Source organism: Amblyraja radiata, chromosome 13 (genome assembly GCF_010909765.2).
Source record: "Amblyraja radiata isolate CabotCenter1 chromosome 13, sAmbRad1.1.pri, whole genome shotgun sequence".
Lineage (NCBI taxonomy): Eukaryota > Metazoa > Chordata > Chondrichthyes > Rajiformes > Rajidae > Amblyraja > Amblyraja radiata.
In genome coordinates this window covers 28,921,709-28,937,471 of record NC_045968.1, presented here as the reverse complement: position 1 = coordinate 28,937,471, position 15,763 = coordinate 28,921,709, and positions in this window count along the sequence as shown.

The window sequence follows — 15,763 nt, the reverse complement described above, 5'->3', positions numbered from 1 at the left end:
CATGCGTAATGACATATTTTTGTCCACAAAAGCGCTTTGGATCCAAGTATCAGTTGAAGAAGTAGAATTCTGGGAAGGAGGATTGCACACAGTAAGGTTGAGAAGTATTGTAGATAGAATTCAATGTTAAGGCAATAAAAGAAACAATGGGAGTCAACAGAATGATTCAAGACATTGAAAGATATAGGATTGAAATGAAGCTTGTGGGTACTTGGCTCAGGGGAAGAGGCAAAATAGGTTTAAAAGAGGTTGATAAAATAGGGAGTGGAGTGACCAATAAAGCTGGAAAGCAAGATGAAACAAACATCATCCACATGCACTCAGTTCCAAGCTGCAATGGTATTTTTACACATGGACTTATTATGGCCATATCATTTAAGAGAACCAATGAAATGGAAGCAGGAGAATGTTATTCAGCATCTCGTTCCTGCGCTATCATTCAGCCAGTACATGGCTGATCTGTATGCTGTATTCCTTTAATATTGAGACATCTTTTGATCTTTGAACCTTCACAAAACTCATGGGCAGAAAATTCTAAAGACTGACCACTTCCCGTCAATTTGACTCACTCCACATGATGTCACGATCCAAGAGTAAAGTCAAGAATATTTATTTGTCATGTGCCCCAGATATAAACTAGAGCAATTAAATTTTTATATACTGCAGCTTTACCGGCATATTAGACACAACAAAAATAAATTATCATTGATTCTGAATAAATCAGACCCTGATAGTGCAAAAACCAAGGTACGTGGAGCAACCATAATAGCAAAGCCCATAGTGTTTTGGTGCTGAGATAGGTTTATGGTTAGCATTGAGCGAGGTGGTTCAATAACCTAATGTTGATGGGAGAAGCTGCTCTTGAACCTGGCGGTAATGGTTGTCAGGACCCTGTACCTTGTTTCCGATGGCAGCAGCATGACGAGAACGTGGCCAGGGTGTTGTGGGTCTTTAATGATATTCACCATCTTCTTGCGGCAGCGTTTCTTGTAAATTCCTTCAATGCTGGGGAGGTACATACCCATGATGGTCTGGACAATGTATACCATCTATTGCAGCCTCCTTCATCCCTGAGCAAGCCATGTTGTTCTTCACCATACACCTGTAGAAGTTTGATAAAGTGTTTTACAACGTGTGAAATCTCCTCAGCCTTCTGAGGAAATAGAAGAGTGGCTGAGTTTTCTTTGTGATTGTGATGCCAGACCCAGGACAGATCATCAGGGATGTCTACTCCCAGGAACTTGAACTCTTTCCACTGCCAATCCCCGTGGTCTCTCGGCGTGATCCCTCAGCTTTCTCTTCCAATGGCAATAATGATCTCTTTGGTCCTGCTAAAGTTGAGAGCAAGATTGTTATTCTGACACCACTCAACTAGATTATCGATCTCCGTCAGTACTCTGACTTGTTGTTACCCATTATTCATCTGATAATCCACCTCAGAGCAGGGACTGAGGATGCAGCTCTGAGGTGCTCCAGTGATGATGGTCAGTGAAGAGGTGATGAAGAGGTTGAGGATCCAGTGGTATAAGGAGGAACAGAGACCTAGATTTCATGTTCATAACTTATAGGAGCACAATTAGATCTTTTCGCCCATCATGTTTATTTGGCTGATTTATTTTTCCCTCTCAAACCCATTCTCTTGCCTTCCCCCAATAATCCCTGACACCCTGTTGTCGAAGAGTTTGGAAGGGATGATAGTGTTGAGCGACAAGCTGTAGTTGATGAACAACAGCCTGATGTGCGTGTTCCTGTTGCCCGTGTGATCCAGTGCATAGTGGAGAGCCAGGAAGATTACATCTGCTGTGAATCTATTATAATAACCATATAATAATGGTTATATATTATGCCTGTAGTTGAATTCAAGAGGGTCCAGTTCATTACTGATGCAGGAATTGATTTGCCTCACAATCAATCTCTCAAAGCACTTCTTCACAATGTACGCCAGCACCACCGGTGGGTAGTCATCGAGGTATGTCACCTTGCTCTTCTTGAGGTTACCAAAGATGCCACATCTACACTAGGCCTACCTGCCTGCATTTGGCTCATATCCCTCTAAATCTTTCCTATCCATATACATGTCCAATTGTCTTTTAAATGTATTATTTGACCAAATAAGGCATCAAAGCACTGGTAAAAAATGGTCAACAGATGTCAAGGGGAAACCTCTTCAGTGGTTTGAGAAATCCATCACATAAAGGAAAGTAGTTATGGAGCTGCATAGCATGGAAACAGGCCCTTCATACCAACTCATCTGCCGAGTTAGATGTCTCATCCGAGCTAGTCCCATTTGCCCATGCCTGGCATATATCCCTCTAAATCTTTCCTAACCAAGTACCCGTCAAAATGCTTTTACATATCTGCCTCAATTACATCCTCCAGCAGCTCATTCCATTTACCAACACAATCTGTATAAAAAGGTTGCCCCAGGTTCTTATTTCATTTTTACCCTCTCACCTTAAATCTATGCCGTCTAGCTATGATTACCATGACTATTAGGGCAGCTCATAGGCTGGGTATCTTGCAGTGAATGACTCACCCACTAACACCCCAAGGCCTTTCCAGTATCTACAAGGCAGTATGCAGGAACATGATTGATTCCTCTCCAACCGCCTTGTTGAGATCTAACTTTTTTGAAGCTCAACACCATCTGGGACAAGAAACCCATTTGATGATGACTTCATCCATTCGCCTAACTATTAATTTCCCCCTGCATTGGCACATAAGGGCAATACTGTTAATCACCAGTCATCTAACAACACATCCCAAACCCATTGATTTTTACCCCACGAAAAAAAACTAAATCAGAACATGGATAAACCACCATTTGCTTTTCCCTCCAAATTGCTCACCACCTTGACTTGGAAGCATATCGCCAGTCCTTCATCACCACTGGAACTTCCTTGTCATCACCACTGTGGGACCTTCTGCACCAGACAGCACTACTACAGTTCAAGACTATGGCTCACCACTGTCTATTCCAGGATCATATGGTCAATAAATGTTGGCCTTGTAATAGATGTCCAGATCCCAGCAGAATAATTACTATTTTTTTTTTAATAACAGAAGCAGGTGAATTGAGTTTTCAAGACAAAAATCATAACTGAAAACAAACGCATTCAGGTGCAGCTTCAGTGCTGTGTTCAGCTCAGTTAATAGCTGAGACACATATTCATGGAATTCCGACATTAAAGCATAGCCTAATTGAAGGTGCACTTGAGAGACATTCTGTCTACTAAAGAAGCAACATTTTATGATAGACCTAGGGAAGGCATGTTTATGGCAGCAAACATTTAATTGGGGAATCATTAATTTCAGAGTTTGCCAAGCTGTGTCTAGACACCGCTGAATATGAATGCAAGCACGTTTAATGATGCCCACAAAGATATTAAAATCAATAAAGTGCACATCAACATTAAACTGGGTGTGAAGACTGTTTGTGGAATCATTGAGTCATATAACATGGAAAAAGGCCATATGTAATGAAAATGAACTGCAGACACTGGTCTGAAGAAGGGTTTCGACCTGAAACATCACCTATCTATTTTCTCCAGAGATACTGTCTGACCCATTGACTTACTCCGGCATTTTGTGTCCATCTATGGAAAAAGGCCCTTTGACCCACTGTTGTCACATCACCATCACATCTGTTGTCACCATCAAAAACCCTTCACACCAATATAAATTTATGCTCTCCACAAAATCCCCCCCCCCCCCCCCAGATTCTATAAGTCACCTACACGCCAGGGACAATTCACAGGGGCCAATTATCCGATTCAGTTGGATAAATGGCTTGGCGTTTCACTGAAGATGAATCACAATGCTGAGGTTTGTGATGGTTCCAAAACCAGATATAAGAGTCAAGTTTTATAATGACTGCAAGGGCACAGTAAATCAAGTGGTGGATGATGAATAATATCCACTGCCAGCATCACAGGACCTTTTGGCTGAGCTGGCTGGGGCAAAAGTAATTACACAAGTAGATTTTTCCCATGGGGACACGCAATTAAATGTTGATCGAGATAGCTATATTGAACAATCAATACACACAAGGGATTTTATTCTTGCACCAAACTATTGTATTGTATTGAACGTTTCAAAGCAACTATGAAGAGATTTTCCCACGGAATACATCTCTGTGTAATCAGGAGGATGTTCTGATCACCACAAAAAGAAACTTCTTCCAACTCTAGCAGAGATACTGAAGCAATTAGGCAGGATTAAAGTAAAACTGGTATGCCTTTGTGTAATATGAAGTAGTTTCTCTCAGTTTGCACGTGGATATGCATGTTTTGAGTCCATCAAAAGAAAGGTAGCAGGCATTATAAAGGGACCAAAGGCTGAGAATACACCTGACTGAAGTCACCCTTGGCAATGGTAAAATATTGAACATTTTGGCAGTATTGCCCTAGCCTCTTAATCACTGATTGTAGAAGGATATCTAGGGACATGGGGCATAGAATAACCTGCAATATATATGTAAATGATAGTTAAGTGTTAAAACACAATGAAAGTCAGAAAACAGCACAACAGATATGTAAACATAGTACACCATAAAACCCACCACACACGAAAAAAAAGTTCAGTATATATATGAAAAAGCAGACAAATAAATAAACAATACTAGCGCAAATAGTCACAAATATTGCCCCCAAGTCTTGAGACTATTTGTGGAAGTTGTAGTATTTAATGGCCTGATGATTTTAGGGAAGAAGGTGTTCCTGAACCTGGACATTACAATTTTCAGGCTTCTATACCTTCTTCCCAATGACAGGAGTGAAAGGAATGTGTGGGCAGGGTGGTGTAGGTCCCTGATGATGCTGGCTGCATTTTGGGGGTTGCGACTCTTATAGATCCTTTCAATGGTTGGGTGGTCAGTACCCTTGATGGAATAGGCAATGTTCAGCAATTTTGCAATCATCTTCGTTCCTGAGCGTTCGAGTTGCCAAACCAGGCTTTGATGCAACCTGTCACTATTCTCTCTACTATACACCTGGAGAGGTTCAGGAGGGTATTTGTTGACATACTGAATCTCCTCAGTCTTCTAAGCAAGTCGAGAGATTGATGGGCTTTCTTTATGATTACATCAATGTGCTGTGTCCAGGACAGATCTTTCAGAAATATACACGTCTAGGAATTTGAAGCTTTTGACTCTCTCCACCACCGTCCCATCGAGGAAGACAGGTTTGTGGATCCTTGTTGTGCAGCCAGATGCTGAACTATCAGGATTTCTACATAATCGGATGTCAGATTATCAACTTTTCTCATTATCTCGAGGGCTCACTCATGTATCTGCCAAGTTCGCTTCTTGCCCCTCTTGCTACCATTCTTATCATTTTCTATTTCCATCGTAATGTAAACATAATCCTGCTACACTGACAAGCCACAGCATCAGTGTTATTGTAAGCTCCATCCGCTCTCTTTAGTGTTGCTAATTACATAAGCCAATAAACCGAGGTAAAGTTATCTAAAAATGATCTTTTACTGAAAGCAGTAACTCTCAGCCATTGGCAGTGCCTGGTACAACATTGTGCCAACAATCTCACCACATAATGCACTCAGTTCTTAAAATTGTGTTCACCTAAGTTTACTTGTGATCAATGTACAGACACGTACATACACACATACATATTTGCAGCATAACTCATGCTGTACATCATTTTGGGAAGGGCAGTAAAATATGTAGCTTTCCCATGCATTGTAGGTACACAAACACAACCATGATTTGATGCCACACTGTTTTAACCACTGATCTGCCAAACTGGGCATCAACAATGCACTGTATCCCATTCCTCCCATGCACCTGAGGGGATTAAGTAATTGCAGATTCCAAGGTGATTGATTGACACAATTCTGGTTGGACTAGGAATGGATTGAAAAAGAGAAAATATTCCAAACACAGGAGGTCAGACAACAATTATTGAGAGAGAAATAACCCCTTATTTTGGGACAATAATACCTGATTCAAGATTCTCTCCCCATTCACCATGTCAACAGCCCGCAGAATGGTATTTGTTTCTCTGGGTGAGTACCGTGAAAGGGTACATTACCTGTAATACTTGTGTCTGCCTACATTATTTGGATTTCAATAAAATAGTAAGATTAAACGAGAACTTACCAGTTTGAAGTTTGATCTTTATTTTATGAGGAGGAACGTTGAGGGAATACGTGAAGAACCCCACCAGGACGCATGCGTGTCATTCTTCAAAGCAGCGGTGTGAAATCACAGATAACTGTAATGACTAAACATAGTAAGATTAGACAACAGATACCAGTTCAGACTATGATCAAGGGTGGGAGCGGAGGGCACGTATTCCCTCAACGTTCCTCCTCATAAAATAAAGATCAAACTTCAAACTGGTAAGTTCTCGTTTAATCTTACTATTTTACTTCGGAGTCACGTGAGTGACTACGTGAAGATTTTAAAGCTCTGTGATATCATGCCGTGGAAACGAGTCCATGCATCACGTCTGCCTTGACTGTGGGAGGAATTGTGTTAACATAATTTGGATATGAATTTGACATTGAAATCATATGTTTTCATAACCCTTTTCATGGGTTTAAATTAATTTACAGAACTTAAAATTGTTTCTGCAAACGTTCCAGGTTTCATTACTGGTTTATTATAAAATAATTGGAATGTTTCCCCCTCCAGACCATCCTGCTGCCTTGAGGATTTGGTCCATTGGTACATCCAACTGTATTGCTGCCGATGTAGCTGCAGCCCTGGTGGAAAGAGATTTTAAAATATTAGTATCCACCCCAGCCTGTGTTAGCACTTGTTTCAGCCATCTTGAGATGGTCTGGTCCGTCACTCTTGGTGTGGTTGCTAGTGGCTGACCAAAATGTGCCTTTTCATTGCCTCTTAGGATATTCGTTTTCTCCATGTATAACGACAGATGTCTTACTATACACAGACGGTCATCTGTTGGGTATGACCTAATTGTATATTGAGGCCTGCTGATCCCTTTCTGTTCTGCTTACTAACTCATAAATATGAAACGTAATATTTTCTGTTGAGGAAGTCATGTTGTCCAGTCTAGTTTTTGCAGTGACTGTATCCTCTGTGCCGTGACCAATACCATTAGCATGACTGTTTTAATGTCAGTCTGTGTAGGGACAGAACTGTTGCTGGAGACCAATTCCTGAGCATCTTCAGGATTATTCTTACATCCCATATTTGGGAGTATCTGGTTCTTGGGGATAGTATTAAAAATTCCCCTCATAAGTTTTGTACCAGTGGGTGAGTCCCAACTGTGTAATGCTCTGTCCCCTGCCATAGGTAAGTCGATAGGGCACTTCTGGCGCAGTTGATGGCACTGTAACTGAGCCCCTCATCATAGTGGAGGCCTGCCAGATATTCCAGAACAGACGGGATGTTCATGTCTCTGATATCATGTTTGATACCACTGGGAACCATGGTTGTGTAGGCCAATCGGGTACTACCAATACCAGATGCAGAGTCTTGTTGTATTTCCTTAATACCCGACTGATGAGGCAGGAAAAGGAGGGAATGCGTAAATAAACAATTCCCCCCCCCCCCCCCCCCCAATGCAGCGAAAATGCATCTGTCGCCGCTGCCCCAGGGTCTGGTTCCCATGAAACATAATTTGAAAACTGGTGGTTAAGTCTGGATGCAAATAAATCTATATTTGGTGTTCCATATTTGCTGTGATATCAGCAAATACTATTTTATTCAACATCCATTTGGTGTTTTCATTAAATTTGCCTGACCTGGTGTCTGCCACTGAATTTAGTCTTCCTGGTAGGTAAGTGGCTGATATCCAAATATCTCTCTGGATACACCATTGCCAAATTGTATAGACAGATTGTCACATGATGTCGATTTGTTTCCACCCTGTGGTCAATGTATGCTACCACGGTGGTATTGGTATTGGTGGCTCCCCACCCAAGTGCACTGGCATCAGTTTGTAGTACCATGGAAGGGTTACTGACAATGATTGGATTGGAACAAAGCCAGATGTTATCTATCCACCATTTTAGTTCCATTTTAGCTTGATTGGTAGTTTCACAGATGACCTGCAAAGTGACCTGCATAATTTAGAGTGCTTGTATTTTGCTCTCTGTAAGTTTTGGTAATGTAGAGGTCCAAATTGTGTGGATGGAAAGGCAGCCATCATTATGCCAATTACTTTTGCTACCAATCTGATGGATGGTTTGCTGATGTCAGTGAGGTTATTGCAAGCCTCTATTAAACCTCTAGCCTTTCCCTTAGGCAGAGTCACCGACATGTGAACTGAGTCAATGGTGAAACCCCAGATAGTCCATAGTAGTGGAAGGCGTTAGTTTAGATTTAACTGGATGAAAAATGAATCCCAGTTTCCCAAATAACTTTTTTGTGGCTGTGACAGTTTGTTTGGCCAATTCCAAAGTGTTGCCCACAATGAGTATGTCATCTAAATATGCCATGACCATGTGTGTACATTTCCGTAGAAACGTTAGGGCTGGTTTCAAAATTTTTGTGAAACAGCCTGGGGCTGATGAGAACCCATTTGGCAGTGCTTTATACTGTCAGAGTTGTCCCATCCAGTTGAATTTTAAGTAACATCTGTGGTCACCTCGTATAGGCACTGAATGGTAAGCATCTTTTAAATCGATGCTGGCCGTTGAAGTAACCTTTGGAAATTAATTGTCAAGCAGTAACAAAGGTATCTATTTTGTCAGATCTATGATGATGTGATAACCATCATCTTTTTTGTTTTTGATAAATATATTGGACACGAATTCTAATGGTTCGTGTTGAGTTTTCTCAATTACACTTTTATGTAAAGCCGCTTCAGTTCAGCTTGCGCTTTTGATTTTCCTTTATCAGAAGGCACGAACATTCGGTTCAGTATATGTTGAACTGGAGGGCTGTACTTGTGTATAAACTCTATTGTATATCCCTGGATACTGCTTTAGATGTAAGTATCGGTTGTTATCATGCTCCATGCACTCAGAAAAGAGTGTAATCTCCACCCAATCTCCGTGCTCCCTGTATATTGTAGGGAACCAGACCCACCTACCTCCATAGTTACCAGTGGCAGGTTTACTTTTTGTAGGTTCTTCGCTGCTGTTGTCGCGCTGGGTCTGGATTTTCGGTTTGGTTGGCGTTGGAGGACCCCGCAGGTTCTCTTGTTCCTGTCACATTGGAGCAAAGCTCCATACACCGCTCCATCCTGCTCCAGCGCTCTCGGGCGCTGGCCGCCCGCGGTTGTTCAAAGTCGGACTCCTCGGAGTCCACGATCTTGTTTGTTTTGTGTCTAGCCTTTCTGCCCGGCCGCGTGGATCTGGCCGGTGCGGAGGCGACATCTGGCACAGCTGATCCTACTATCGGTGATCCGAGTGCCCCTCCCGTGGAGTGGATATGGCCGGTGTGGAGGCGAGATCGGGCACAGCTGATCCCATCTAGCCCACCAGCTTTGTCGCAGCCCGTTGGTTTCTCCACCTGCAATCAGCATGGTAAAAACATAAAAAGACCGCAGCTCTTACCTGCAGGTCCAGGTTAAAATTGTCGCTACGGGTGAACGTCGTTCCACCCCGTCTGCTGCCGTTATTGACTTCCCGCAGTCAATACCTTGAGCACGTTTTGGATTTTGAGATTAGTATTGCTAATCTCCTGTCCCCATATGTCTCCAGATACACTGGTTAACACTAGGCACTTGCAATGCCTTGCAGTTACCTGGGGGTATATGCCGTGCAATGGCGTCAGACATAGCCTGTGTCTGTAGTTTGTTACTAGACAAATAGTCCACACTGGCTCCAATTTTGGGCTCCAGGTCTTCCCCGGTTAGGTCTGGCTGAAAGAATTGGTTCACCATATCCAGCATGCCTTGTTACACCCCAGGGTTACTGGGGGTATGTGGTTCTGTGACCCGTTCAGAGTCTACCCAGAACAGATCCTCCGTGTTCTCCTCTGACGAGGAGGAGACACTATGCAGCCCCGCAAGGGGTACCGCTGTGGGGCTTATTGGGTGCCCACTGTGGCTAACCACCCTCTCCCGGAGTCTGCCACTTTGGAGGATCTCCTGGAGCAACCGCTCTAACCGGCCCCTGTGCTCACGGGCACTGGCCGCTCGCGGCTGCTCCTCGTCATGCAGCCGGTCAAACCAGCTCCAGTGCTCTCGGGCACTAGCCGTTCCCGGCTGCTCGTACTGCCCCGTCCGCTCGAACCGGCCCCGGCGGCTCCTCAAATTCCGACTCATCTGAGTCCGGCATTCGTGGGATCTTTCTCTTCGCTTTCCCGCCCGGCCGAGAAGTGGATTTCGCCGTAGCGGGAGCGAAAGTCGGGCACAGCTGTTCCCATTACCGGAGATTAGCGTGCCTTTGGCTGCTGCTGCCAGCTGCCCGCAACTACGCGGTCCTCCCCAGCCAGCTTCACTAGCAGCACTTGTGGACACTACTTTGTCCAGCTTCCCCTCCTGTGAAAAAACCAGCGCGGGGAACATTAGTTTTGCTTCCCTCTCCCGCCCGGCCCGGTGCGGGAGTGAGTCGGGAGCGAAAGTCGGGCACAGCTGTTCCCATTACGGGAGATTAGCGTGCCTTTGGCTGCTGCTGCCGGCTGCCCGCTACTCCGCGGTTCTCCCCCGCCAGCTCTCCCGCAGCCTTCATGGATCCGGTCCATGTCTCCACCTAAAAGGTAAGTGGAAGGAACGCTGAGTCTTCTTACCTGCTGTTCCCGACTTTCAAATTCTGGAACGCAGAGTCTCCTTACCTGCTGTTCCTGGCTTTCAAATTTTGCCGCTAGGGGAACGTCGTTCCCCCTTGCTGTGACTTGTTGCAATGCGTGTAGCGATATAACACGCATGCGTCCTGGCGGGGTTCTTCACGTAGTCATTATTTGGATTTCAATAAAATTACATTTTGACTAGGATTACCGAGCTATGGACGGCAATCATGCAGCAGCTGGTAGAGATGCTGCCTCACTGTCTCAGCGGCACTGATGCTCAACTGGTAGAGCTGCTACTTCACAGCGACAGAGACCCAGGTTTGATCCTGAGCTCAAGTACTGTCTGTGTGGAGTTTGCACCTTCTCCGTGTGACTATGTCGATTTCCTCTGCTCTGGATTCCTCCCACATCCCAAACACCTGCAGCTTTATAGGTTAATTAGACTGTAAATTGCTCCTAATGTGCAGGGAGTGCATTTGAAAGTGGGATAACATAGAACGCGTGTAATCGGCTGATTGATAGTCGGCTTGGACTTGTTGGGCCGAAGGGCATGTTTCCATGATGGATCTTTTAATCAATCAATCAAAATTATAATGTATCCAGAATTTTTAAGGTGAAACTAGTGGGAAACTTTTTTTCAATTTACTTCACAAAATGTTCTCCAAGGATTTGAACCTTTTTGTGAGCTGAGCAAAATCGGTACCTATGTCATAGCCTCCCATGGCATTTTACATCCTTTCACTTCTGCCCACCTAATCCTTAGCCTGCACTTGTTTAATATGTGTTTAAGAAGGAACTGCAGATGCTGGAAAATCGAAGGTACACAAAATCAGACTGATAGGGGGTGGCGGGGAGAAGGAAGGAAAAGGAGGAGGAGGAGCCCGAGGGCTGAGGGATGGGAGAAGACAGCCCGAGGGCTGAGGAAAGGGAGGAGACAGCAAGGGCTAACAAAATTGGGAGAATTCAATATTCATGCCCGCAGGATGCAGACTCCCCAAGCGGAATATGAGGTGCTGTTCCTCCAATTTCCGGTGTTGCTCACTCTGGCCATGGAGGAGACCCAGGACAGAGAGGTCGGACGGAGAATGGGAGGGGGAGTTGAAGTGCTGAGCCACCGGGAGGTCAGGTAGGTTCTTGCGGACCGAGCGGAGGTGTTCGGCGAAACGATCGCCCAACCTCCGCTTAGTCTCACCGATGTAGATCAGCTGACATCTAGAGCAGCGGATGCAATAGATGAGGTTGGAGGAGATACAGGTGAACCTCTGTCGCACCTGGAACGACTGCTTGGGTCCTTGAATGGAGTCGAGGGGGGAGGTAAAGGAACAGGTGTTGCATCTCTTGCGGTTGCAACGGAAAGTGCCCGGGGAGGGGGTGGTACGGGAGGGAAGGGAAAAATTGACAAGGGAGTTACGGAGGGAGTGGTCTTTGTGGAAGGCAGACATGGGGGGAGATGGGAAGATGTGGCGAGTGGTGGGGTCACGTTGGAGGTGGCGAAACTGACGGAGGATTACTTGTTGTATGTGACGGCTGGTGGGGTGAAAGGTGAGGACTAGGGGGACTCTGCCCTTGTTGCGAGTGCGGGGATGGGGAGAGAGAGCAGTGTTGCGGGGTATGGAAGAGACCCTGGTGCGAGCCTCATCTATGGTGGAGGAGGGGAACCCCCGTTCACTGAAGAATGAGGACATTTCAGATGCCCTGGTGTGGAACGCCTCATCCTGGGAGCAGATGCGGCATAGACGGAGGAATTGGGAGTAGGGTATGGAGTCCTTACAGGAAGCAGGGTGGGAAGAAGTGTAGTCCAGATAGCCATGGGTAAGTGGGTTTATAGTGGATGTCGGTCAGAAATCTGCGATGGAGTTAGTGAGGTCAAGGAATGGTAGGGAAGTGTTCAGACTGATAGGGGGTGGCTGGGAGAAGGAAGGAAAAAGGAGGTACCTTGTTTAATATGTGTTAACTCTCCATTTTCCTTGAGTTCATTGATCTGCAGTTTCATATTGTTGCTCTCACCTCCCATGATGCCTGATCTCCTGAGCATTTCCACCTTTTTCCCTTTTTGTGTAACATATCCAACATCCACAACATGTTGCTTTTGTAAATATTTGCATTTAATATTGCAGTGCCTCTCTAATCTGGATAAATATTCCCTAAAATGTTTACATTGTATATGATTGGGTTATTGCGTAATCTTTCAGCTAGAAGCAATTAAACAGAATGGCACAGAGACACAATGGAGCATTAACAAAGCAGTGCCAGAAGACCCAGATTCAATTCTGACCTCCGATGCTGTCAGTGTGGGGTTTGCACCTGTGACCGTGCGACATTGAGCGTCTTCCCTGGGTGTTCTGGTTTCCTCCCACATCCCAAAGGCAGGCAGATTGGGAAGATTGAGCAAAAAGCAAAGCGATGGAGGAACTCAAAGTGTCAGGCAGATCTATAGAGGGAAATGGACAGATTATGTTTTGGACCAGTTCCCTTATTCAGACTGATCAGAGTAGGGGAGAGAACAGTGGAAAAGATAGTTGGGGGTGGGAAAAATAGCCTGTCGAGTTACAGGTGGATACAGGTGAGGAGGGGGAGTTGATTGCAAGATTGGGTTCAGACAAAGGCGAGATGTGAAAAGGTGTCATAAGGGAGTCACATAAGGAGAGAAAAAGAGGTGTCAAATGTCAAGCTGGATTGAGGGATAAGGGTGAAAGGTGAGACGAGGGAGGGAAAAGAGGGACGTGAGTTGAAGATGGGAGACAAGCGACAAAGGAGGAAAAACTACAGCCTCTGTAAAGTGCTCCAAGCATGTACACAAGGGACAGAGTCCCAGGAGAGACACATGAGACTGTAGATGCTGAAAACCTGAGCGAAAAAAAACAAATTCCTGGAGGAACTCAGCAGGCTGGGGAAGCATCTGCAGAGGGAAATGGGCAGTTGCCGTTTTTGTTTTGGACCCTTGTTCAGTCTTCTGAAGGTATCCCAACCCGAAACATTATCTGTCCATTTCCCTTCACAGATGCTGGCTGCCATGCTGAGTTCCTCTATCACTTTTGTTTTGGTCAAGAATCCGAGGTATATGACTCTATTGATCTAAAACTTTGGCTGGCAAAATGCCTTTAAAAGATTTAGATCAATTAGGATTATTTTATGAGTCTTAAAAGAAGAGCAAACACCAATCTATCTGTTATTCATCAATCAAATAATAAAAATTGGAACATTTATCTTTGTATGTGTTTTGGGAATTTAATACAAACTTATTTTTAAATTATCTTTACGGTGTGGGTAATGTTCATGAGGTTTCCTTTTATTCCTATTTCTAATGGCCTTGAGAAGATGACAGTGTGGTCTCTATATTTTTACACATTAGGCATAACTTCAGAAAATGCTGGGTAAATACCCAACGGGTTATGGAGGATCTGTGGAGACAAATAAAATGTGTTTCACATTGCACTGTTATGCTTTTTCAAGATTTAACCTCTCCTGCCTTTTTGTTCATCATAGTTCTCCCTACAAAGTGGTCATAGAAACATTAACTCTGTTTCTCCCCCCACAGATGCTGTCTGATTTGCTGAGTGTTTCCAGGGTTTTCTTTTTATAAGATTTCTAGCAATTGCAGTTATTTTGTCATATTCATTTAACATAATTTTCTTGATTCTGTCCTCTATTTCGCTTGGAATAAGAATCTATAACCAAATGCATTTTAGCAACCTTTCAAACCTGTTCTGTTGTGCTTAAAGATTGGTGTACTGACATTCCCAGATACCCTTGTTCCTGTGCTCCCTTTGGAGTTAGACACAAAAACTAGATTGGTTGTAGGTTTGAGCAAATGGAAGCTTGATAGTTTCAGGTCGTGACCCTTCTTGAGACTCGCCCCAAAACGTCATCCTTCTCTCCAGAGATGCTGCCTGTCCCGCTGAGTTTCTCCAGCATTTTGTGTCTATCTTCGGTGTAAACCAGCATCTGCAGTTCCTTCCTACACATACTCACTTTGGAGATGTATCTTCCAGCTCATATTGCCTCACTTATTAGTTCAACCAATCCTTCAGTGCTACGATCTCACAACTCCATCTAAGACCCGGAGCGTGGCCTTGCATCGCCCGGCGCGGCTTTAATGGCTGCGGGACTTATTTACCATCGCCCGCCGGGGGTTTGACTCTGACATCGGGAGAGATAAGACTTTGCCTTCCATCACAGTGAGGGGGAGATTCGCTGTGATGGATGTTTGTATAAATTGTGTTGTGTCTTGGTTCTTCTTGTTTGTATGACTGCAGAAACTAAATTTCATTTGAACTTCTGGGTTCAAATGACAACAAATAAAATCTAATCTAATCTAATCCTGACCTCTGATCTCTGTATGGCATTTGCACGCTCAGTTTTCCCCAGGTGCTTTTATTTACTCCCTCAAGCCAAAGGTGTGTAGGTTGGTTGGTTAACTTCAAGTTGTCTGTAGTGCATAGCTGAGTGGGAGAATCCAAGAGGATTTGATGGGAATTTGGGGAGAACAAAACTAGACTGGTATTAGAGTTGAGTAAATGGATGCTTGATCGTCCGCATGTTTTCAGTGGGTTGTAATGGAAAGAGGTAGACTTAAGAGTACATAACAGCATCTCTGGGAAGGGTGTGTGAAAAAGGTGAATGATTCAGGAATCAGATAGCAGGGGGAAGGAACTGTTCTTAAGACTGGACATCCAGACTTTCAAGCTTCCGTATCTTCTCCCATGATGGAAGAGAGAAAAGGAAATAGGTACAGGCCCTCGTGTGCAGGGGAGGTGGCTTCTCAATAGATCTACTTTCCTATTCACAAATTGCAAAGGGTATAGATTGTCTAGGAGACAAATGTTGATGTGGCTACTGCCAATCTTTCAAATCACTTCATTACGGTCGATGCTAGAGCTACTGAGTGGTCTTCATTGAGACAGGGCATGTTACTTTTCATGACAATTGGAATGATGAAGGGTTCTTTGAAGCAGATGGAGATAGTAGACTGTTGAAGAGGGAAGTTGAAGACCTCAGTGGCCAGTTGTTTGGTGCATGATTTCAGAACCCATCCAAGGTCTCTACCCAGTCAAACCACTGTCTGAGAGTTTTCTCATGTAAAAGCAGATCTGACTT